Source organism: Gossypium arboreum, chromosome 13 (genome assembly GCF_025698485.1).
Source record: "Gossypium arboreum isolate Shixiya-1 chromosome 13, ASM2569848v2, whole genome shotgun sequence".
NCBI lineage: Eukaryota > Viridiplantae > Streptophyta > Magnoliopsida > Malvales > Malvaceae > Gossypium > Gossypium arboreum.
In genome coordinates, this window is record NC_069082.1 from 95,992,976 (window position 1) to 96,018,586 (window position 25,611).

Consider the following 25,611-nt stretch of genomic DNA (forward strand, 5'->3'; position numbering starts at 1 on the left):
TATAAGAGGCATTTTCATCTAACTTGTCAATAAAAATGCTACATGCATGGAGCATTTTCCTGCCATATGCTAGTTGAAAACGCATTCTATAGAAAGCAATTTCACTGCTCTGTCCATTTCAAGCCAACTCGATTACTTCTGCCTTTGAGCCCCTATAACCCGGGATTCTTGAGATAAAAAAATTTCCCTTTTTCCCCCCATGCCTCTGCGGGGGAGCATTTTCTCCCCCCACAAAAGAGATCTATAGAAAGAATTTACTATAGGCCTTTGATTTTCAATACCAACCTTCGAAGAAAATTGTTGATCTAAAGGATACTTAGCACTAGAAGTAATCGGTGTTGTTGTGAAAACTTGAATTTCGTTCCTACATTGTTGTTGAAACAAAGGTAATTCATTAATTTACATGTAGGTTTAGGGTTTTAGGTGATGAGTACTATATTTTTTACTATGTACTTGGTTTTAAACATGTGGAGCATGATACTTTGTTGAAGATGAGCAGACGAATCAGCGCTCTTATCCATTCCAATAGTGAAATTAGTGAAACCAAAATTGGCCCTGTTTTTGTATCAGCACAATCTGAAGATCTGGCTTTCAATCGGACTATAACGTTAAAAGAGCTTCGATAAAGATTCAGCGTAAAGTGGAGATCTGGGGAAAATTTTTGAGCTTTAAATGTAGATATCTTTCGTCATTGAAACCTGCTAGACATGCCATTTTTTATATCAATAGGGACAACAATCTAAAGTAGGTGATCAAATCCCATTGCTCTAGTAGGAATGTTATACTGGAATTGTATGTCGACTTCATCGAAGATGAAAAAGGTGGCCCGAGCTTGGGTACACCTTGTCCACCAAATCCCACGTTTATTCAAGAAGCTGAAAGTCCCACCACACGATTATGCAATGGATTAACATCATTGGTGCAAAGCTCATACCAAGACTTATTGGAATCATCATCAATGGTGATACATTCATTGGTTTCGCCCCTCGATTACTACGTGCTTCAAGGCTTTTAAATATGCAATTAAAGATATGATATTAAGCATGATATCTACAATTATACATGTCAAATTTTAATATAGTAAACTGTTACAACGAATCGCTTCCCAACGTACCAACGTCAGAAGTGAGAATACTACAACTAAATATATGAATTAAGGCGGTGTTTGCAAGTAACAGGCCAGATTGTAATATAGTTTGTTTACAACGAAATACTTGGTAAGTATTTTAAGGACCATACCCTAAGGATTGTAGTTTGGGAAAAATTGCTATTAAGTCAATTACCAAAAATAACTACTAGTCTACTTGAGTCACAAATTAGTAGTGTTAATTTGGAAGCAGGATGATAATAATAGTAATAATAAACTAAATGAATTGAGCTACATTTCAATCTACTCCTAAGTTCATGTATCGACTTCTCCTATCCCTTATTTTGACTATGTGACTTTCTTTAGCCTAGATCCAGTTGTTTTACATGATTAATTATTCATGTGAGATTCTAAATAGTTGGTTACTAATTAACCTAGTAGCGCTTCTCAACCTTCTACTAATCTAACTATTCGATAAGAACTACTCACCTTTCGATGACACAGTTTAGACCGGGGTAGGGTAAGGTTTTCACGCATAGGCAATATCAATTTCGGGTTAATTCCCACCTATATGACTTCTTAGGGTCATCAAGACTAGGGTTTAAGTTTTTCTTTCCCTAAACACTAATCTGTTTAGTGATGCTTGGTATGCAATACCGATTTCAGGTTCATTCCTACATAAATGACTTCCTAAGTTTGTCAATCCTAGGGTTTAATTGACTGAACCAAATATAACAAATCCAAATTGAACTCTACCTATCAATCAATTAATTAGATTAGTACAATTGAAACATGCGAAATATGTGTAAAGAATAAATTGATTCTAATCTTTACACAAACATTCAATTAACAATGTTAAAGAAAAAATATAAAGAATAGTTTAAAGGAAAGAGATGCTCATTATCGATGAAAACATAGCTCCAAAACAATATCTGCTCGCGAAAGTTTCACTTTAGAATAGGATCTTTTGATTACAAGAATATAATTTAAACTAGGTAAAAACTGAGAACTATAATAAAAACCTAAGAATCCTCCTCCCCCAATGTGTTGTTCTAAGCAAGTATTTATAGATTACATATATTATAACCTAATTAGGTTTAGTAAGGATGGGTAAACATTTTAATTTAGGTTGCGTAAACGAAAATAACCTTGCTTATTAAATTGGCCTTGTCGCAACGCTGTCGCGACACCCTTAATCCTGTGTCGCGACATTAAAGGTAGTTTGCTTCATCTCGCCTGTGTCACGACATCTTTGATAGATTGCTCTTGGGTATTCTACTTGATGTGTTACGACATCCTAACTCCATGTTGCAACATCGAGAGCAACCCACTATCTTTTTCACATCAAACGATGTCCTTCGCACTTAATCAACATGTTAGTATTCCCTTAGGCCCAGAATGGCCTAGAAGGACATAAAACACATAAAAGTGTTCCTTTTATTCACTAGGTCCTAAGAAGGGAAACTTAATAAAAACTATATTAAATTGCTATAAGACCAACTCGTTAAGTATAAAATTGGGCCTAATTTTCTATACCGAGTTATGGCAAATCAAGATCATACCCAATGGAGGCTTTCCAAAACTAAATTTCAAATCAACACACTACTAGGTCTAAATACTACTTATGTACTAATTATATCATGACAAAGCTAACAATAAAAAGATTATTTATAAAAGAGCATAAAATAATCACTAAACTAAAATAACCAAATTTCAATCAAATTAAGTAGATATAAGATTAACTCATATTTGTGTCCATGATTAACTTCAAATTTAGGTTTTGAACAAATCAGCCAATGATTAACTTAGTTAATACTTTACAGCCTATAACCAAATTAATTAATTGATTTAACCTACTTATCTTTTGATTGGTGCTAAGTAAATTATCCTAGGGTCATCAATCCTAGGGTTTAATTTCGCTTAACCTATGGCAACTAATTTATGGTAAACCCTGAACCCTTAGTCAACCAAACCCACTTCTTCTCGTCAATCTTCCCAGGGTTCTTAGTTCATAGCAATACTAGATGTAATTTTCCCTAATCTAATTTTGCACATTCAAAGTAAATGTAAAAACAAGAGAAGGGAGAAGAGAAAACTAGATCCACAATTATTTGTTGAAGCTTTTATCTTTGAAACCCTTGAATGGATGTTGATTTCAATGTGGCTGAAGCAAAAACAAAAATAACCAAAGTAAATTTGTAGAATAAATTGATATTGAACTTTAATTGAAATCAAAAAGTGATTGAATAGAAAAATAAATTAAAAATCCTAATTCTAAGGAAAAAAAATTTAACTAATCAAAAGAGATTCCTAATTGAGATTTGAGCACTAATATTTATAGTGTTGATATTAAATGACCAAATTGGGTTAATTACAAACCATTAAACATGTTAATTATGGTTGTGCGAATGAAAAACACCATTGGTTGATAAATTGCCCACTTCAAGCTGGTGTTGTGACATCCTATGGCCTTTTTCGCGACATTGAAGGTCGAATGCTCCCTTCTTGGTTTGAAGTTTGTTCTTGCGACATTGTGTTGTTGTTGTCACAACATTGAAAGCTGAATACTTCCCTTCTAGATTCAAATTTGTTGTTGTGACATTGAGTAATTGTTGTTGCGACATTGAAGGTTGGATTTTCCTCATTTTGGTTCAAAGTTGGGTGCCATGACAACTTCTTTTGAATGTTGCGACATCTGGGGTAGCTCACTAACTCGTAGGCCTCAAATGTCATCCTACACATATAATTAACATGCTAGTTCTTCCTTAGGCCTGGATTGGCCTAACAAGTCTTAAAACACTCAAAAAATCTCATTTTTATTAAAATCAAAAGTGAAACTACTAAGTTCATAAGCTGAATAAAGTGATAGCAAATTGTTTAAATATAAGCTCATTAAGTTTTAAATAGAGCTTAATATGCCACAGCGAATTATGGCATATCATCAAAGCATCAAGTTGAGGGAGCTTTGGTCAAGAATTAGAAATAAAGTCTCAACTTCAAGCTTGAAATATATATATCTAATGTCAACAAACCCTATTAGATATGATACATTTGAGATCAAAGTCAACATGGATGCTGAGTTAATGCTAGATACATATTGTTCTACTGGAAATGCTATACTAGAGTTTTATGCGTAGTTTATCGATGTCGAGAAAGGTGGTTCCAGTTCGACAATAATTCCAGTTAATTTGTTTAGGGAACAAGAAGTAAAAATTCCAGCCACACGGTTGTGCAATAGTTTTACGGCATTGTTACAAAGCTTGTATCAGAGAATGTTGAAATCATCAATGGGAAGGCGTCCACAATTTCAGCCCTCAATTTCAACTTTAGTGTATAGTCGGGGTTAGTTGGTAACACAAACTTAGAGACTCTAGCAGGACTGTAACACCCCTTTCCTGTATTTGACGCCGGAACAAGGTACGAGGCATTACCGGACTTAAACACAAGAAAACATACATTTTCGAGTCATAAATTTTTGTCGAAATTAAAACTTTTTGAAATCAAGCATAAAGTCTCTAATATGAGCCTATGAGGCCCATAACATGCTTTGGAAGTGATTCGAGACTAAATCGAGAACTTTAGAAAATTTTACAAGACTTAGAAAATTTTTGCCTAAATAGGGGTTACACGCCCGTGTGGCCTGGGACACACCCGTGTGGGCAGGCCGTTTGGTCACACATGCTCGAGTCTCGAACCCGTGTAACTCTCTGTTTGTCACCCAAGAACAAATTGAAATCATATGGTCAGGGCACATGCCAATGTCCGGGGCCATGTCCTTCACACGGCCATGTCTTATGCCCGTGTGCTCAAGACTGAGCTTTCTGTTTTGCAACAATTTAGGTGTAGGGGATACACGGCCAGATTACATGGCCATGGGGTTGACCGTATGTCACACACGACCTAGACACACACCCATGTGCTTACCCGTGTGGACAAAAACAAGGCTATTTACCAAGCCATTTTGCCACCCTCACTTGCACACACCTACACAACATCACATGACACAATTTCAAGCATGTAAGAGCAACCAAACAATCACAACCAAGACAACAACATGTTATTCTCATACCATTATTAAACATAATTAAAACATCAACCTCTCCACATCAAATTATGCAAGATTCCTACATTTACAAATGACATTAACATAATTATACTCATAACCAACATTAGCCATTTTCCAAGGTTATATACAAAATGAACCATGAACCATTATAAGCCAACACATATGACCAAAAGACCAAGTCCCTATACATGCAATAACTTGAAATACTTGGATTCATCAATACCAAAATGATAGTTTGATAGTGTGATAGGATCTCCAGCGATCTCTAACCCGAGTTAGCTTGACGACACTATAAAACAAGGGAAAGAAAAGGGGGTAAGCTATATAGCTTAGTAAGTCCGTACGAAAATAATAAGCAACTCTTACCAAAATTTTATCCAGTCCAACAATTTAAACACAAGATAATACAAAACTACTATGAATCTTACAGTTATAACTTTATTTAGTCACTATGTTTACTCTATCAACTTATAAACATAATTTAACATATTTTGGCATTAGCCTAACAATCGTAATCTCTCATCTGTAACATATTACAACAATTAACAAATCATTTCAAACCTCATAGTAAACATGCACATTGATTATGTGTACTCATATTTCCAAGCATATATCTTAATATCTTTCAATTACCTAAACTTTTATCTTCCAGTACTTCCATAACCATTTTAATAGGCAATTATGCCAATCTTTCCTTCTCATATCCGATAAATCACAATTTAAGTGAATAAAATGCGCTATTTCACAACTCAATTTGGCCCGAAAGCCAATCACATGATCTTCAACCGAATTTATCATGAATTTCATACATCACAAGTATAGACCAATAATCACAAGGTTTTCACAAAATCATTCTCATGGAAATTATGAACTCACAATTTCATGAAGTCAATGTTTATAAACTTTACATACATACCTATACTAATTCGTAATACTTACACGCTCTTTCTCTTCTTTGACATACCCATTAAGTTGAACCACTTTAAATACTATAGGGTACTCGGGAATCTCGTACACACAGTACCGTACCAATGCAATATCCCAGGTATGGTCTTACATGAAATCTCATATCGATGCCAATAGCCCAGCTATGGTCTTACACGAAGTCTCATATCGATGTCGTATCCTAGATATGGTCTTACACGTAATCTCAGCAAGCCTAATGTCATGACATTTGTATCCTATCTATTCCTAAGGTTCAACCAGGACTTTCGCTGTATCGAATCTCTGTTGGTCATTCCCGTAGTATCGTACTTGATAGTATTCACATTTCATGTCAATAATATAGCATTTACCACAATTACATCAATTAAGCATTTATACATATATAATTTAATGCTTATTAAACATAAGAACTTACCTCGGCATAAAAATGACGAAAGGACCTAACCGTCAAATACTTGTTTTTCCCCTATTCTAGTTCCGAACCTCATTTTTCTTGATATATAATATCACATTTAACTTATTTAATCATTATACTATTCAAATCAGCCCAAAATCACATTATGGAAAAAATTATATTTTTGCCCCTAAAATTTGACATTTTTACATTTTGGTCCTAGGCTCATAAAATGAAATGTACTCAATTTCTTCAATACCCATGCCTAGCCGCACCTCATACATGCTTATAACAGCCCACATTTTTCTTTTATTCACATTTTAATACCCATTTACAGTGTTTTACAAATAGGTCCTTTTAGGCATTTTCATCAAAAATCACTTAGCAAAAGTCGTTTATCTAACAACTAACATGCATTATCTATCATTAAACATCAAAATACACACATGTATAACATGGGTCAAACCTTAGACCTCAATCATTCCTCAAATTAGTGCTAGAAATAGGTAGATCATGTTACAAGGATTTTAAAAACATAAAAATCATTAAAAACGAGACTAGAACGAACTTACAATCGAGCTTGGAAGCTTGAAAAACCCTAGCCATGATTTCCTCTTGTGAATTTCGGCCATGGGAGGAAGATGGACAAAAATTGGCTTTATTTTGGCTTTTTAATTCATTTAAGTACCAAATAACTAAAATGCCCTTAATGAAAAACTTTAGAAACATACCTAACCATGTCCATTTTTGTCCACCAACTTAACCAATGGTCTAATTATCATTTAAGGACCTTCAATTTAAAATTTCATAACAATTAGACACCTTTAACCTGTAGAACTCACATTTTGCACTTATTATAATTTAGTCCTTTTGACCAAATTGAGTGCCCAAACGTCAAAATTTTTGAACAAAATTTTCACGAAATCATTCCATGAAATTGTAGACCATAAAAATATAAGAAAAATAAAGTTTTCTATGTTGGGGTTTAGGGTTTATGGTTTTAAGGTTTAGGGTTTTAGGGTTTAAGGTTTAGGATTTGGTCCTAAAACCACTATTCCGATTAGACCCAAAATCGGGCTATTACAACTCTCCCCCTTTAGGGATTTTCATCCCCGACAATCTTATTAGAAGAGATATTAGGTAATGTTCTCGTAGTTTTCTCTACCTCATCGAAGAGTCCTCTTTGAGGGCAATACTTCTAGAAGCACTCTTTCATTGATTTAGAATCCAATATCTTAGATTTTGAAATCTGTATACTACTTATGTCAGTCTGAAGTTTCTTTCAACTTTCATGAATTACTTTCGCCTTTTTCCTCAGAATCACAAATCAATTCCACCTTGTATATCTCTTTCCAATCACTTTTGAACTCTGAAACACAATTTCGGAGCATATCGTCAAGGATCTGAATTACTTTTTAATTGAACAAACTAGCTACTACTGAGTCTCGTACAACATTTTCTACATAAGCTTTGGATAATTCATTGCACAAATTCTATCCCGTAGTAATAATAACAGAAATCAGAATCAAAAGTCATCTCATGCTGTATTCGTTTAGTTTACCACTTACTATCACATTCCTGAGGTTCTCAACCTTGCAAAGAAAACATCGCTTTAGCTTCCTAATTTAGCTAGATTAAGATTTTCATCAATGAGATTAATCATGCACTACAAGAAAATAGACTTTTAGCGGCACTTTTTTTAGCAAAAGCGGCACTAAAACTTTTAGCGGCCCTTTTTAAAACGCCGCAAAAACGCCGCTATAGGTAATGCCACAAATTTTTGTGGCGTTTATTGAAAAAAAATGCCGCTAAAAGCCGTGACTTTTAGCGGCGTTTGTGGGAAAAGCGCCGCTAAAAGTCACGTCTTTTAGTGGCGCTTTTTCCACAAACGGCGCTAATTTTGACAGATTTGCAATATTTTTTTCACCAATATCCAGCCCTTCCTGCATTAAAATCCAATCAAATACAACAACTATAGTATAAAATGAAGCCAAAAATAGCAAATTTAGCATAAAAAATACAACCAAAAACATTAATTCTAAATGATACTTTAAATTTAACTAAAGATATATGATATAATTAATAAATAAAGTATAATTTAAAATATTCTTACAATAATGTTAAACGTGACAAAACTTAAAACATTCTTACAATAAGAAAACTAATGTCTAAGATGGCGGCTTTTGCGATTCTTTGAAACATATGCATCATCTCTGAAGTCTGTAGTGGAGGTCATCGTACTTTTTGCTCTCTTCTGCTACCATCGCTCGTGCCTCTGCCTCTCTCGCTACAGCCACTGCCTCCCTCTCTGCTACCTCCGCTCTAAGTTGTTGCTGGACTAACTGTAAAAATTCACAAAGAGATTTCTCCTAAGGACTTTCACTGGTTGTGAGCTTGATAGCCAAGCAATCTGAGTGGCTTTCGCTCCTGGTAAAATTTCTCTCCAAGTTCTTCATATTTTCGTTGAACCTCGGCAATTTGCTCAACCTGTTCGCTTGCATTTGAGCTGTCTAGTCTCTTAACCTCTGAACTTCAGCTTGTGCTTGACTTCTGGAAGGCATGTATTGCTGGGAGCCGAATCCAAAATATTAGGTTGGGGTAATACTAGATCCTTGAAATCGAACCCGACTGTACCTTTCAGGACCCAAAACTTCAGTGATAATTATGTTATCAATGTTCTCAAGATTAACAGAACTATCACTCGAAGCAATCGCTTCATATTCCGCCTTCTTCTCCTTTAGTTTCTCCTAAAAATCAATTAAAGAGTTAGAAACAAAATATATAATAAAAAGGAATGCAACATAACTTAAAATTATTTAAAACTACTAATGATGAATTGAATTAAACAATTATAATTAAAGATTATAAATATTTAGAATAAATCAAATATTATTAAGTAAATATACCATAATTTCTCCAGCTTCGGATGTCATAGGAGATCCATCTTTCTTCCTATGCGTAATCTCAAAAAGCTGAAGGCGTCCAACTTTTTGTCCGGATTTAACTTCCTACAATATAGTAGTAAAAATATTATTTAATAATAGAAATTTATTAATATTTGAAAGAATTAATAAATTCATAATACCTCGGCCTCATTCTGAAGCAAAACTTCTCGACCTGCTGTAATGCGTGAATTTTTGTTTTTGCCTGCTGCTTGTTCCAACTCGCTCACGGTCATACATAATAAAATTATTATTACGTATATGGTAAACACTATATATAAGAGTTTAGAAATACGCAATACCTCTCCTTTCTTTGAATTCCAAAATCTAACCGCATCTTCCCATTGATACCTCAGCATTCCCGGCGAGACATTTCTCAATTTTTCCTCGAGGCTTATGTCTTTCTTAAAATATTGTTTCTTTAAAGTGCTTTTATTGTCTCTCCATCTTTTACCTAATGCCTTCTTGATATAATCATCGGAGACTTCTAAAGCAAATCTCTCCTAAAAAAACATAAGTAAAGAATGTAAATATAAATGAAACTTAAACCAAAGTATTATAAATTACATTCACATTTTGTTACCTTAATATTAGTGAGAGCCTGATTTTTGTTGCTATTAGGCATGTGATACCATGATTCGTAGTTGATGGGCAACATATTTTCATTTCGTGCTAAAATGCCCAAATAGCCTGCTAAAAGTCGAGCTTCAGATCCAACAGGCTGACCATGAGTATTTCTACTTACTTTAACACGCTCGACAGGATCTAAGTCGTATAAATCTCTAAGCAGCGTACGTCCTCGAACTCTGCGCGTCCCACCACTTTCAGCTGAAAAATGATATACTATTATTATATTAAAATTGACAAATAATTCAATAATAAAAGTCAACACATGTAAAATGAACAAAACATTACTTTGAAATTCTTCAGGCTCATCAAGTGTCTCCGGCACATTCGAATATCCAACAACTGTCTGCTGTTCACTATTTCCTTCTTCCGAATTTGGAGTATTCTGGACAATACTTAAATCTCGTAATCTTCTTCTACGCATTTTTCCTGCAATACACATAAAATAGTTAAAGTTTTAGTAACAAATTACAACAATAGTAGTACATATAAAATAGTTAAATTATATAACATGACAAAGATTAAAATTATAATATTACATATAATTAAAAAATTGTAAAATCTTACTACATCATTATTCGTAAATATCTTCATCCATATCATGTCGAACCCATTGATGTTGTGTACTAGTACTAGGGATATTTTTATCTAAGTTTTGTTCTGGAAAAGGTAATGTTTCTGATCTTTCAACGATGTCATCTCTACTTCCATTACCCAGTCAAACAAGTCTCTAGGGGTGTTCCGGAGTACAACATACCAACCCTCGTCAGTTGGATCTTTCGAATAAAAAACTTGTTTCACTTGAGAGGAAAATACATATGGCTCGTCCATCAATTGTTGTTCAGTGTGAATCAAGCGAGAGAAATTCAACATTGTAAAACCAAATTGATCTTCTTTAATTCCTCGAGCAGTATTAACATCAGCCCAATCACACCGAAATAAGACAACTATCCATCTGCCATAGTAATCCAACTCAATAATATCGGTAAGAAGTCCGTAATACTCCACATTACCCTCAACCGGATTACTGTCCCTAGCACTAGCATAACTTGTAATTGAAGAATTAACAACAACTCCACAATTTTGAGTTCTCCTCATTCTCTCATGATACTTTGTATGAAATCTGTATCCATTGATGAGGAAGGCACTATATCTTTTTATTATTCTGTTTGGACCTTGGGAAAGCCATTTAACTTCGTCATTGACGTCCTTTCCACTCCAAACCTATTGAATCGAAAGTAAATTGAATAATTAACTAAATTTCGGGATTATATGTAACTTATTAACTTTGGTTACATACCGTTTGACTTAACCATTCATGAAAAGATTCTGTGAATAACTTATTAATCTCGCGATGTTGCAATCTTCGAGAGCGTGCATGAGATCTCAAAATTTGTTTGTACTCACTATGTTAAAAAAAAGTGTAATTGGTTAGAAGATAAACAAATCAAAATGACGAATATGTGAGGAAATTTTAGAACTTACTTGCGTAACGGTTCAACTAAATCATGGTGAAAAAGTACATATCGATGTGCTTGTATCCACGATATATCATCTAATTCTGCAATTTCAACTTTGCTGATTGGTTCCCCATAACTTTGGAATAAATAAGTTTCGGCCAAGTTATGATCATTAAGCCTAACATTTCTATTTGGTCTATTCAATCGTGTTTCAACATCTTCTAAATATCTAGAACAGAATGTCATGCACTCCTCTGCCAAGTAGCCTTCAGCAATTGATCCTTCTGGATAACACTTATTGCGACAATAAGATTTCAATTTGCTTAGGAACCTAAACACGATATACAATATTTATCAAAAGTTGTAACTAAATGTATAGACGCAAATAAATAAATACTTGACAAATAAATTAGCACCTTTCTATTGGATACATCCATCGATAAAAAATCGGTCCACCAAGTATTGCTTCGTGAGGGAGATGGATTTCCAAGTGCACCATAATAGTGAAGAAGGAAGGTGGAAAGATCTTCTCCAAATTGCATAAAGTCAAAGCAGCTCGATCCTGTACTTTCTTAAGTTCTTCAACATCCAAAACTTTGCCACAAATAGCTTTCATTATATTGGATAGTTCAATTATACAAGACGTCACATTTTTTGACATGCAGCACCGTAGAGTAACTGGGAGTAAATCTTGCATCAAGATGTGGTAATCATGTGATTTTAATGAATATAATCTTTGATCTTTAAGACTCACACATCGAGATATATTTGACGCATACGCATCTGGGACCTTTATATCCTTCAACACCATACAAAACACCTCTTTCTCTTCTTTTGACATTGAAAAAATAGAAGGTGGCAACCGATATTTTCCATTTGGAAGTACTTGAGGATGAAGATCACGCCGAATTCTCATGTCAACTAAATCAAGTCGACTCTGAAGATTGTCTTTTGATTTTCCATCGACATTCAAAATTGTCCCAATTATGTTTTCGCAGACATTCTTCTCAATATGCATGACATCAAGATTGTGGCGTAAAATATTATGCTCCCAATAAGGCAACTCAAAAAAATACTTCTTTTTTTTCCACAAGTCTGCCTCATTAGGATCATCCTCTTCGTCAGATTCATCATCGGATTCATCCCTCGATCTTCTCTTTGATTGCGTGTTAGGTGGTTGATTCATCTTCCCATAACTGAAGTTGATATCTTTTAACATAAACAAGATTTCAGATCCAACGGTCTGCTGAGGAGCTCCTCTGTACTCTTTAGTACTGTCAAATAGAGTCCTCTGAAATCTAAATTTATGATTTCCATCTAACCACCGACGATCATGTAAGAGAACTTCTTCCCATTGTACAACCACTTCGAACAAGTTTGCGCAGCACAACAAGGACAAGCATAACGTCCTTTAATACTCTAACCCGATAAATTAGCATAAGCTGGGAAATCATTAATTGTCCACAATAAAGCTGCATGTAAATAAAAGTTCTCTTTTCTTAATACATCGTATGTCTCAACACCAGACCATAATTGTTTTAACTCTTTAATAAGTGGCTGCAAATAGATGTCAATATCATTTCCGAGACCTTTCTCTCCAGGAATAATCATTGATAAAATAAACGAAGATTGCATCATGCAAATCCATGGAGGCAAATTGTAAGGAACAAGCACCACAGGCCAAGTACTGTACGAAGTACTCATGATTTTAAATGGATTAAAGCCGTCAGCTGCTAGCCCAAGCCTCACATTTCGAGGATCGCTTGCAAAGCTTGAAAATTTCATGTCAAATGATTTCCAAGCTAAAGAATCCGCAGGATGTCTTAATAATCCATCATCGATCAGTTGATCATTATGTCACCTCATAGATTCGACCGTCTTTGATGACATGAAAAGCCTTTGAAGTCTTGGTATTAGGGGAAAGTATCGCAAAACCTTGACTGGCTTCTTTCTTAACTGTGCCCCACCTTCATCCACATTCACATCTTCTGTATTCCCATTCATCCAACGAGACTTGCCGCAAACATTACAACACTATTGGTTCTTCTGATCACCCCAGTACAACATGCAGTCATTTGGGCAACTATGAATTTTATCGTACCCAAGGCCCAAATCTTTTATTAGTCTCTTCATATCTTGACAAGATTGGGGGATTTTTGCAAAAGGAAACATCTCTCTTAGAAACTCTAGCAGCATTGTAAACGAATCTCCAGTCCACTCTCGTAAAGTTCTTCGTTCATTTCATTAAGTAAATTGTGGAACTTCGCCGCTTCTTCATTTGGCTCCTCATAAGGTGCATTTGTTCCCATTTCCCTAAAAACATTTCCACCAATATTACAATCATCGGATGCAATAAAGTTAGGTGGAAACGATTGCTCACCATGACTGTGCATATTAAATGCATCCCGCAACATACCTTCCATGTCATCTTGTCTAACATACTGATGGTAATTAGTATCAGGATAAGTCGGATTAATTGTTGAAGAAGTTCCACTAGATGTACACTCTCCATGGAAAATCCATTTTTTATACCCCCAAATAAAGCCATCAACAATTAGATGTTCGTAGACAACTTCATGAGTATGCCAATTGATGTTTCCACACTTCTTACACGGGCAAAGAATCATATTCTCTTGGCTTGCATTTTGAAATGCAAAATTCAGAAAAGTTTGTACTCCATTTCGATAGGCGTTGCTTACCCTTGACAATTTCATCCAACTCCTATCCATTTCGTAGTTCTTGAATTCTAAAGTTGACAATAAATTACACAGGTAAGTTGTTTATTATGTAAGTCTTGATATGATATATTTTTATGTTTTATGTAAGTTATGTAGATTATGTAAGTTATAAAATTTGAACTTTAAACTATATGTTTTTAAGGAAATTATTAGATTACACTACATGTATTAGTTAAGTTATGTAAGTTGTTATGTAAATTATGTAAGTTATGTGAGTTATGTAAGTTGTTATGTAAATTATGTAAGTTATATGAGTTATGTAAGTTATGTAATTTATTTAAGTAATGATCAATATTAATACTATTTTGATAAAAATTAGTTATAACTTTTAAAGACATTTAAAATTATTAAATATTAAAATCAAACATTATTAATATAAAAAAATAGTAATTTGAATATAGTAATTTTTTAAGATTCATCATACGTGGCGTTGTTACACCTAGGGAGGATCCATTATATCTTACAGCTCGATATAAGGCAACCCGTCAGGTTTCCAGCCTATATACTTTGAATCTTTAAAATATTTAAAATAATGTTGGAGAGAAGGTCAGCTATTGTTTTAATTGCTTTGGACAAGCAAGCTACATGGTAATAAATATTCAATAGTAAATGAGCTCGATAGGACTTTTTTCAAGTCTTTTTGAATTTTTTAAGATTCATCATACGTGGCGTTGTTACACCTAGGGAGGATCCATTATATCTTACAGCTCGATATAAGGCAACCCGTCAGGTTTCCAGCCTATATACTTTGAATCTTTAAAATATTTAAAATAAGGTTGGAGAGAAGGTCAGCTATTGTTTTAATTGCTTATAACTGCAGTTACTATAATAAAGTAATATTTTATGGACTAAGGCTCCACAATGATCTTACCAGTGGCATGACCATCAATTATATAATTATTCAATGATCCGCAAATTATAACACAAAACAAACAACAGTATAAATCATACCAAGTATGGAGAGAGACCTACCTTAGCAGATATTTCCAAATTTGTCCTCCATATAAATTAATTAGAGCTATAATTTCTCTTCCAAAAAAAAAAAAAATACCAGCTGCAATCATGCACATTTAAATACTTGTGCACATAACGAGATGAATTATTCAATTACATAATTAAAACATTACTAACTTATACAATGCTCAAACTTAACACATTATATAATTATTCAATTATATTACATACACACAATTATATTAATTCAATACGACAAAAATGTATGTATTTATTTCTTTTAAACATGTACAATTGAAATAAATCAAAGTTTTATACATACATATGAACCGCAATTTAAGTTTCATTTATATAATAACACCAAATGAAAATTTATGTATCAAATTATAAGTTTGATCAATATTTATGTATAAATTTAATATTTATTCCTATAAATATTAAAATATTCACTTATTCATATAATTAAAACATTTTCAAAAAGATTTTATTGATATTATATTAATAAATAAATTTATTAAAAATCGTGATAGAAATATTTGTATATTAGATGGGACATATTATATTAATAAATGAATTTATTAAAAATCGTGATAGAAATATTTGTATATTAGATGAGACATATTATATCAATAAATAAATTTATTAAAAATCGTGATAGAAATATTTATATATTAGATGAGACATATTATATCAATAAATAAATTTATTAAAAATCGTGATAGAAATATTTGTATATTAGATGGGACATATTATATCAATAAATAAATTTATTAAAATTGTGATAGAAATATAGAAATATTAAATCACAAATTATAAAAAGATGGTAAAAAAATTCACGTGGCAAGCATACATGTCGAGAGGTATAATATTATTAAAAGGTTGCAAATTGAAAAAAATATGGTAGAAAAAATCCATTAATGATCCATTAAAAAATAAGTTAAAAACAGATTTAACAAATTAAATATACATACCTATTTGAAATTGTAATTACCTTATACTTAGCTCATGGAATAATTTAGCAAATTGAAATATACATACCTCTTAGAAATTGTAAATTGGATGGAAGAGTCAATTCTAGCAAATTAAATTACACCTGCAAACAATGAACAGCCATGAAATAAAAAAATAATCTAAGTTTAAACAAGAATTAAATAAGAATTAAAAACATGATCCATTAACGAATTTTCCAAAGCAAAAAGCTATTAAAAACATGGATAAAACTGTACTCTTAACACTGCTTGTCAATAATACACTTTTTTAACAAAAAACGGCAATTTGAATTGAAAAAAAAAAGAAGGAAAAGTAATTGTTTTGTTGTGTTTACTCAACAAAGAAAATAAAATCAAGTGAAACTAGAAAACCAGATGGAAAACCAGGAAAAAGGAGGAAATTACTCATAGTGCATTGTCATTCTAAATGGAACTTAGAAACTTACTTGGCAAATCAAATCTCCAACACAAGTCAAAAGTGCAGATGTCACTGCTTTTGTCAACACGGGATGTTTTGCTAGAATAGCCAAATACCTGTTAAAAAAGTAACATAAATAATTTGGAACCAAGCCAGAGTAGTAGTTTAGAGTACTAGTCCTGTGAAAGTACCATAACACCATAACAAACACTCCTCAACCAGCATTCACAAGAAGAAGTAAATTTCCTAAGAAACCATTACAAATGCTTCATAAATGACAAAGTATTATACCTTTAAGCAATCGGCATAATCTTGTCAAGGAAAATACAAAGCTTAAAAGTTTCTTATGCTCATGTTATTCAATTTTAAGCAACACCTTTAAGAACAAAAAAGCATGAATGTAAAATCTACATGCCAAGTGTCCTACATCATATACATAGGTAACTAGAGTCTTGTTTATGTATGTGTATGTGTACATAGAGGCAAACTCAATGATGGCTTTAAACACTGATGATTGGCAGTCAATAATGTAAATTACTAATTAACTTTTTATCAAAAATCTTCCAATTATCTACCTCCACAACATCCCATTGTAGAACTATTCTCAATTCAACAAATAAACAAGTATGTTTATCAAACTAACTTTACCCAGCCTATCAATAGCATAGGTAGATACTATCTTCTTAGGGAACCGAAGCTAGAATAAGCTACTGCACAATTGAAAAAGCTATGATTTTAATTTCAGAGAATGTGTTCAATGAACCCAAAAGAACCAGTGATATAACTCTCCAAATCCAAATTCCAACATATAACCTGAAGAATGCATATTCAATTACATGACTAGTTTTATTCCAATAAAGGGACTAACAAGCAAGCACATAAACAACCTAATATATCGTATTCCTTAGGGAAGACACATTAAAGTACTATTTCCATTGCTTTCAACCAGCAAGATGATAGCACAAGTTCTTTTTTACTAATCACCTATTTTGCCTATTTTATTCAACAACGGCTCTGACATGGATAAAACTGTACTCTTAACACTGCTTGTCAATAATACACTTTTTTAACAAAAAACGGCAATTTGAATTGAAAAAAAGAAGAAGGAAAAGTAATTGTTTTGTTGTGTTTACTCAACAAAGAAAATAAAATCAAGTGAAACTAGAAAACCACATGGAAAACCAGGAAAAAGGAGGAAATTACTCATAGTGCATTGTCATTCTAAATGGAACTTAGAAACTTACTTGGCAAATCAAATTTCCAACACAAGTCAAAAGTGCAGATGTCACTGCTTTTGTCAACACGGGATGTTTTGCTAGAAGAGCCAAATACCTGTTAAAAAGCAACATAAATACTTTGGAACCAAGCCGAGTAGTAGTTTAGAGTACTAGTCCCGTGAAAGTACCATAACACCATAACAAACACTCCTCAACCAGCATTCAAAAGAAGAAGTAAATTTTCTAAGAAACCATTACAAATGCTTCATAAATGACAAAGTATTATACCTTTAAGCAATCGGCATAATCTTGTCAAGGAAAATACAAAGCTTAAAAGTTTCTTATGCTCATGTTATTCAATTTTAAGCATCACCTTTAAGAACAAAAATCGATGAATGTAAAATCTACATGCCAAGTGTCCTACATCATATACAAAGGTAACTAGAGTCTTGTTTATGTATGTGTATGTGTACATATAGGAAAACTCAATGATGGCTTTAAACACTGATGATTGGCAGTCAATAATGTAAATTACTAATTAACTTTTTATCAAAAATCTTCCAATTATCTACCTCCACAACATCTCATTGTAGAACTATTCTCAATTCAACAAATAAACAAGTATGTTTATCAAACTAACTTTACCCAGCCTATCAATAGCATAGGTAGATACTATCTTCTTAGGGAACCGAAGCTAGAACAAGCTACTGAACAATTGAAACATGAAGCACCGCCAATTTTGTTCTCAGACATGGTACAACTATTTCTTATTTATAAAGGATCTAAATGACTAGAGTTTTACTAAATTCTTTTACCCTATTATCGAACATTCTCTCTCATCGTTCTTCTTCTTCTCTTCTAAAACATTACCGAGTACTTTCATCGCATTGAAATAGCAGTAATAACCTACTTCATTCTAGTTCTACAACTGAGCTTTGCTTAAATTCGTCACTAAACCAAGCTATCTGACATATAGTACATTGTGAGTTTAAGCCAGATAAAACATGTATATCGAGCAACCTAATAACGAAACCTTTAATGACAAGCATTTTAGATAATTGTATCCCAAACAAATCTCTAAATTTTTTCAACTCCAAATATATATACACAACAAAAGTAGCTAACTCCAGACCTGTTAGATACCATCTATTATAGAAAAATACATGAACCAATCTAGCTAAACTTTGATCAAATTCGAATTGTTTTCAAGCAATTCATCAAGTAATGCACACCACAAATTCAGAACCAAATCTAACTCAATAGCCAAAATGTTGTTAATCTCTTCAAACTTCACAAAAATTGAAAAATTTTAAAACAAAAATGGAAAAAAAAAGTGCAGCCTTTTAGCTGGTTAGAAAATATCAAAAACTTAAACTGAATAGCTCAAAGTTTTCTTGGGCTCAATCAATTCAACAATGCTGTCATTGTCCCTCTAAGCTTCCAATTTTCCCACGATTTTCTCAGAAACCAAACAGCAAAAACAAAAGGAAAAGAAAAAAAAAGAGCAAGTAAAATGAAAAACCATCACCGTCTCATTTGGCCGGCATCGATCCAACACACCCCATTCTACTATTCTTCTAAAGCAGAAAAGCTCACCAATCTTCAAAGCCTGAAAGCTGAAATTCACAGCAAATTCTTGTTTATTGCAAAAAATGTCTAAATCCATAACAAAAAGTAATACTAATACAAAAATATTAGTAAATACCCTAATTTTTTACCTTGAACTATTTTCTTCAACCCCAAAGCCGACTTTTGAAACCCGTGGCTTTGTTAATCCAATTTTTAATAGATGGGAATTCAATGGCCAGTGGGAAGGGTAAGTTTTAGGGATTTCAAATTGGGGAAAAAGATAGTTTTTTTTGGATGTTGAATTGGGGAAGAAGACACGATAGTTCTTTAGGGATTTGGGACTAAGGAAAATAGGGGAAATGAAGGGGAGAACGGGGAAAATGTTAAGTGTTTTTGTCTAGGTAAAAAATAAGGCAGCAAAACGACGATGGTCTGACCAAAAAAATGTGACATTTGCGGCGTTTCCTACGTAGCGCCACTAAAAGGGTAAGCTATTGCGGCGTTTTACCAAAACGCCACCAATAAACCAATAAAACTACGACGTTTTAATATAAACAAAATCAACTTTAGCGACGTTTATAAACTAGCGCCGCTACATCCGAACCTATTGCGGCGCTTTTCAGAAACGCCACTAACAAATACTCTAAAACGACGCCGTTTAATTTTAAAAATGATGATCTTGGAAAAACGCCGCTATTGCTTACCTGTTGCGGCGTTTGTGGAAAACGCCGCTAATGCCTTTAAAAATTTAAATTATTTTATATATAAATAAAAACAATATAAATTAAAAACAATAAGTTATATAGCCAAAAACTTTAATTTTATTTTAGATCATAGTATTTTAATTTTTTCATTTAAATAAATAATTTTTAAAATTTAACTAATATTTAAAAGAACTACATAAAATTTGAAATCTTCAAAAATTATTGAAAATTTGAAATCATTAAAATTTGAAATTATTTAATATATATAAATTAAAAAATCAGTCATATACCCAAAAACTTTAAAATTAATTATTTTAAATAATAGTATTTCAAATTTTAATTAACTTTTTTAACACTAATTACCCTTAACCCATGTCCCCTTAATCCCTAAACCCCTCAACCCTAAACCATTAACCCTTAATCCTTAAAATTTAAACACTAAACCCTAAATCATATCCCATTAACCCCTAAACCCTTGAACCTTAAACCCTAAACCTTTAATCCCTAAACTTTAAACACTAATCCCTAAACCCTATCCCCTTAACCCCTAGACCCTCAACCTTTAAATGTTAACCCCTAAAACTATAAACCCTAAATCCCTAAACCTTTAGCCATTGAACCATAAACCATAATCCCTAAATCCACAATCAATAATCCATAAACCTTAAAATAATATTAACCCATAAACCATAAACCCCTAAACCCATAATCCCTAGACCCATGCATAATCCCTAAACTTTAAAATATTAACTCATCATAATCCATATAAACCCTAAACCCTAAACCATATATACCCTAAACCATGCATAAACCTTAAACTATAATAATGATAATTAATTAAATATTTTAAAATTAATATCATCTCTTTTATGATTATATAAGAATTTATTTAATATATAAATTGACAAACAATCAGTCATATACCCAAAAAGCTTTAAAATTATTTTAAATAATATATACTATTTAATTTTTTCATTTTTAACATATATTTTTATATTTTTTTATTTTCATTTTTTCTATGTGTCATTAATTTAGGGTTTATAGTTTAGGGTTTCAAATTTAAGGTTTATAGTTTATGGGTTTAGGGGTTAAAGGTTAGGAGTCAGGGTTAATGGGTTAAGATTTATGGTTAGGGTAGTGTTTAGAGTTTTAAAGGTTTATGGTTTGAGACTTAAGGATTAAAAGTTTGGTAATTTAAGGGTTTACTGGGTTAGGGTTTGGAGAATATTGGTGTAGTTAATTTATATTGTTTATAAAGTCAGTTTCAGATATGATCAAAATAAAATCGAAATCAAAATAAAAATAAGACCTTATTTAAATTGTTATAATTTGGTCCTATCCAAAATACATAGTTACCTATCCATATCAATTTGCTACTTTTTTATTTATTTTCAATAAATAATTTGTTATATTTTAATATATTAAATTTAATATTATCTCTTTTACAACTATATAATATATTTTTAATATATAAATTAAAAATACTAATTAATCTAAACCTTAAACCCTTAACTACAATATCTAAAACCCAAAATCATAAAACATAAACCATCAACCCTAAACTCAAATCTATAAACTTTAAAATAGTTTACATCTATAGCGGCGTTTTTCCAAAAAGCGCTGCCAAAACTCAAATCTATAACGGCGTTTTTCCAAAAAGTGCCGCTAAAACTCAAATCTATTGCGGCGTTTTTTTATAGAAACGCCACTAAAACCCAAATCCTTAGAGGCGTTTTTGAAAATGCGCCGCTAATTCTCAATCTATAGCGGCGTTTTTGAGGAAGCGCCGCTATTGCCACTGAAGCTTAGAATAAATGATGCCGTTCGGCTTAATCTTTTAGCGGCGTTTTTGTACAAACGCCGCTATAAGTCGACCTATAGCGGCGCTTCCATAAAAACGCCGCTAATACTCAAACCTATAGCGGCGTTTTTGGTGAAGCGCGCTATTGCCACCGAAGCTCGCAATAAACGACGTCATTCGGCTTAATCTTTAGTGGCGTTTTTATAAAAACGCCGCTATAGATAGACCTATAGCGGCGCTTTCATAAAAACGCCTCAATACTCAATCTATAGTGGCGTTTTTTCAAAAACACCGCTAATACCCGATTTATTCAATTTTTAGTGGCGTTTTCTATTCAAACGCCATTAAAAGCGCCGCTAAAAGTCTGTTTTCTTGTAGTGATGTAACCAACACTCACAAAATGAACAAAGGCTTTCCATTCAAGCATCTGCAACTATATCTACTTCCCAAAGGTTAATTGTTAACTAATCACAATCTTTCAATAGTTCAAGCCATCAACGCTGTCTTAATTTCAGATTTTTCTGTAACATTGAATACTTTATACTCTTGGAATCAAGAAGCATATGACGTTTTTCGTCGAACAAACGATGTCATCAATTTCTCAACACAGACAGTAGCCTACTCTAAGTCACTCGTCGAACAATTCTTTTAATGAGATTTTTAACCGTCCGAAAGCATAAATTGTCACTTTACATTCTTGTATTAAAACACATTTCAATCCATTTGATAATGCATCTCTGAAAAAAATCATGAATTCTTTACTCAATTCAAACAGAATCTAGATCCAATACTTCAGTTAATAACACCTTCTACTATTTTCAACTTTTCTAACATGCATTAGACCATTCAAACTTCACAAATGTGATAACTTTATCAATCGGAACAACTTTAACTCATAACGACATTATTTGATTAGAACAAATCTAATAAGTTTATCTTTGTATCATACTTTCTAGAATATGAATTCTTCCTTCAAACTATCCGTCTATTCACCCATGAATGTACAAGATTTTATTTTCTTACCTGAGGCTAAACTTAAATGCATATAACTTAAATTACCTTTCAACTGATCAGCTCGCTCAGATAAAAACAACTGAGTCAATCTCAACTATCAATAATAACATATCAAAATTCTCCTTTCTTCATGCTGTTAAACAACTCAAACATACAATCTTTTATAATTCCCTTAACATGCTAATCAAAGATCTTTACAACTACATTAGCTCAAGGAAACAAAATATCCTGATTGAACTCATTGACCTTAATCAAACTTACCTGAGAAAAGAAAACCATTATACAATTCGAGCTTGAGCTTCCATTATCTATACCTTTGCCGATGTCAATTCTTTTCATGAAAATTAAATAATTCCTGATACCATAATCACCATGTTCCTATGATCAAACCAAAAATACACCCATAATAGACATAGTTATCAGAAGCCAAAGAACACATTTTAAAGATGAGCCACGATTGATAATTTACGAAATAAGGGTGATAAGAAAACTGAGATAAAGAAATCCAAGATGCGATACCATATTGGAAGTCCGAGATCATAGTTCATAAGAAAATAATAAAGATCTTGATGATTTCTCAGAGAAAACCAGAAGAAAAACAATGCTTACACGCTATGGAATCAATTGTAACAGAGATAATATATTTTCCAAATATATAAATAAAACAAAAAAATATCCCGTAGAAACAGAAGAATAACTTCCTATAAATTTTCACCATCAACTTTTATTCCAAACATAATAGAATGGAACCCCAAAAAGGGATAAGATATGCTGATCATCAACGAACCAGACCAACAGTGCTTTCATCTTACATTATAATCAGCTAGCGTTCTCATACGATAAGAATTTCATCAGAAAATGAACAATCACATATATCTCTGAGGATAAATGAATATATAAAATATCCAGGAGAGATCATCATAATCTATTCAATTACAATTGTTACATTCAGTTTGTAACACCCATTACCCGTATTTGACACCGAAATAGGGTACGAGGCATTATCAGACGTAAACTCAAACTAGCATTCAAAATTGAGACATGAATTTCCACCCAAATTTAAAACTTTTCATAAACATTCATTTCGTCCCTAAAACGAGCCTACGAGGCCCAAAACATACATAGAAAGTCGTTCGGGACTAAACTGAGAACTTTTGAAAGTTTTACAATGCTTAGAAAATTTTTCACCAAAACAGGGGTCACAAGCCCGTGTGGCTTGGGACACACCCGTGTGGGCAGGCCATGTGGTCATACACGCCTGTGTCCCTAAGCCATGTAACTCTCTATTTATGACATCATCAACAAATTGAAGTTACACGGCCAAGGTACACGCCCATGAGATTAGGCTGTATGGTCGAATAAATTTTCATAATTTTTTATAAAATAGGTGCAAACTTCACACGGCCAGGGCACACACCCATGTTCAAGGCCGTGTCATCCACACGGCTGAGAACACGCTCGTGTCTCTACCTATGTGCTAGATACTGAGCATTCTGTTTTGCAAAAATTAAGGTGTAGAGGACAAACGGCCAGAATACACACCCATAGGGCAAGCCGTGTGTCACACAGGGGCTAGACACATGCCCGTGTGTCTACCTGTGTGGACAAAAATAAGGCTATTTACCAAGCCTTTTTTCCACCCTTCCATGCACAACCTACACAACAACATGTAATACCATTCCAAGTACAAACATACTGTAACACCCCGAACCCGTGACCGTCGCCGGTGTCGGACACGAGGGGTTAACGGGCCAAATCCTCTCAAAGTACCAACCAATTTGGCATTTCCAGACAGGCTGGAAAACTGCGTCACTGTCGCCTTAAAAATCATATCTCGAGTTCCAAAACTCGGAAACTGATTCCGTAAATTTTTCCTGAATTTAGACTCATATATACATACATGGATTTATTTCTAGAATTTTTGGTCAGGCCAATTGGTACAGTTTATTAGTTAAAGTCACCCATGTTACAGGGGTCGACTACACTGTCCTTCGCGCGTTACAACTTGAATATCTCTCTGTACAGGGCTTTAATACTGGTGCCGATTGTTTCTAATGAAACTAGACTCAAAATGGAATCTGCACATATAAGGCATGACTTCTAATTCTTTTTGTATAATTTATAGTAAATTTTCAAAGTCGCGACAGGGGACCCAGAAACCGTTCTGGCCCTGTCTCACGAGAACTTTAATATCTCTCAGTATACTGCTCATATGGTCGTTTCGTTTTGTCCATATAAAAATAGATTCATCAAGGTTCAATTTCATAATTTATTCACTATTTAATTCTATTTCTACTATTTTTAGTGATTTTTCAATCTCATCTCACTGCTTCTGTCCGCAACAGTTACTGCAGTAGACTATGCCAATTTCATGAATCTTTCCTTGGCCTTAATCATCCATCATACATGACACAAATTATGGCCACCTTATCAAAATTAAAGTTTCTAAGACTCGTGGCTATAGGTTCTAGCATCCCACTCGACGACCACATAGGCCATTTTCACATGGCTTAAAGTTTACAACCCACAGTTCAACAAAACATAATAGCCTATACATGCCAAATGTTCTTCAACAACGAAGACAATACCAAAAGATTTCCAGCCGGTGTGATGACTTCAACGACGGTTCCGAGCACGCCGACAACACGAGTCCAAGAGACCTAAAATGGGTGACAAGAAAACACCG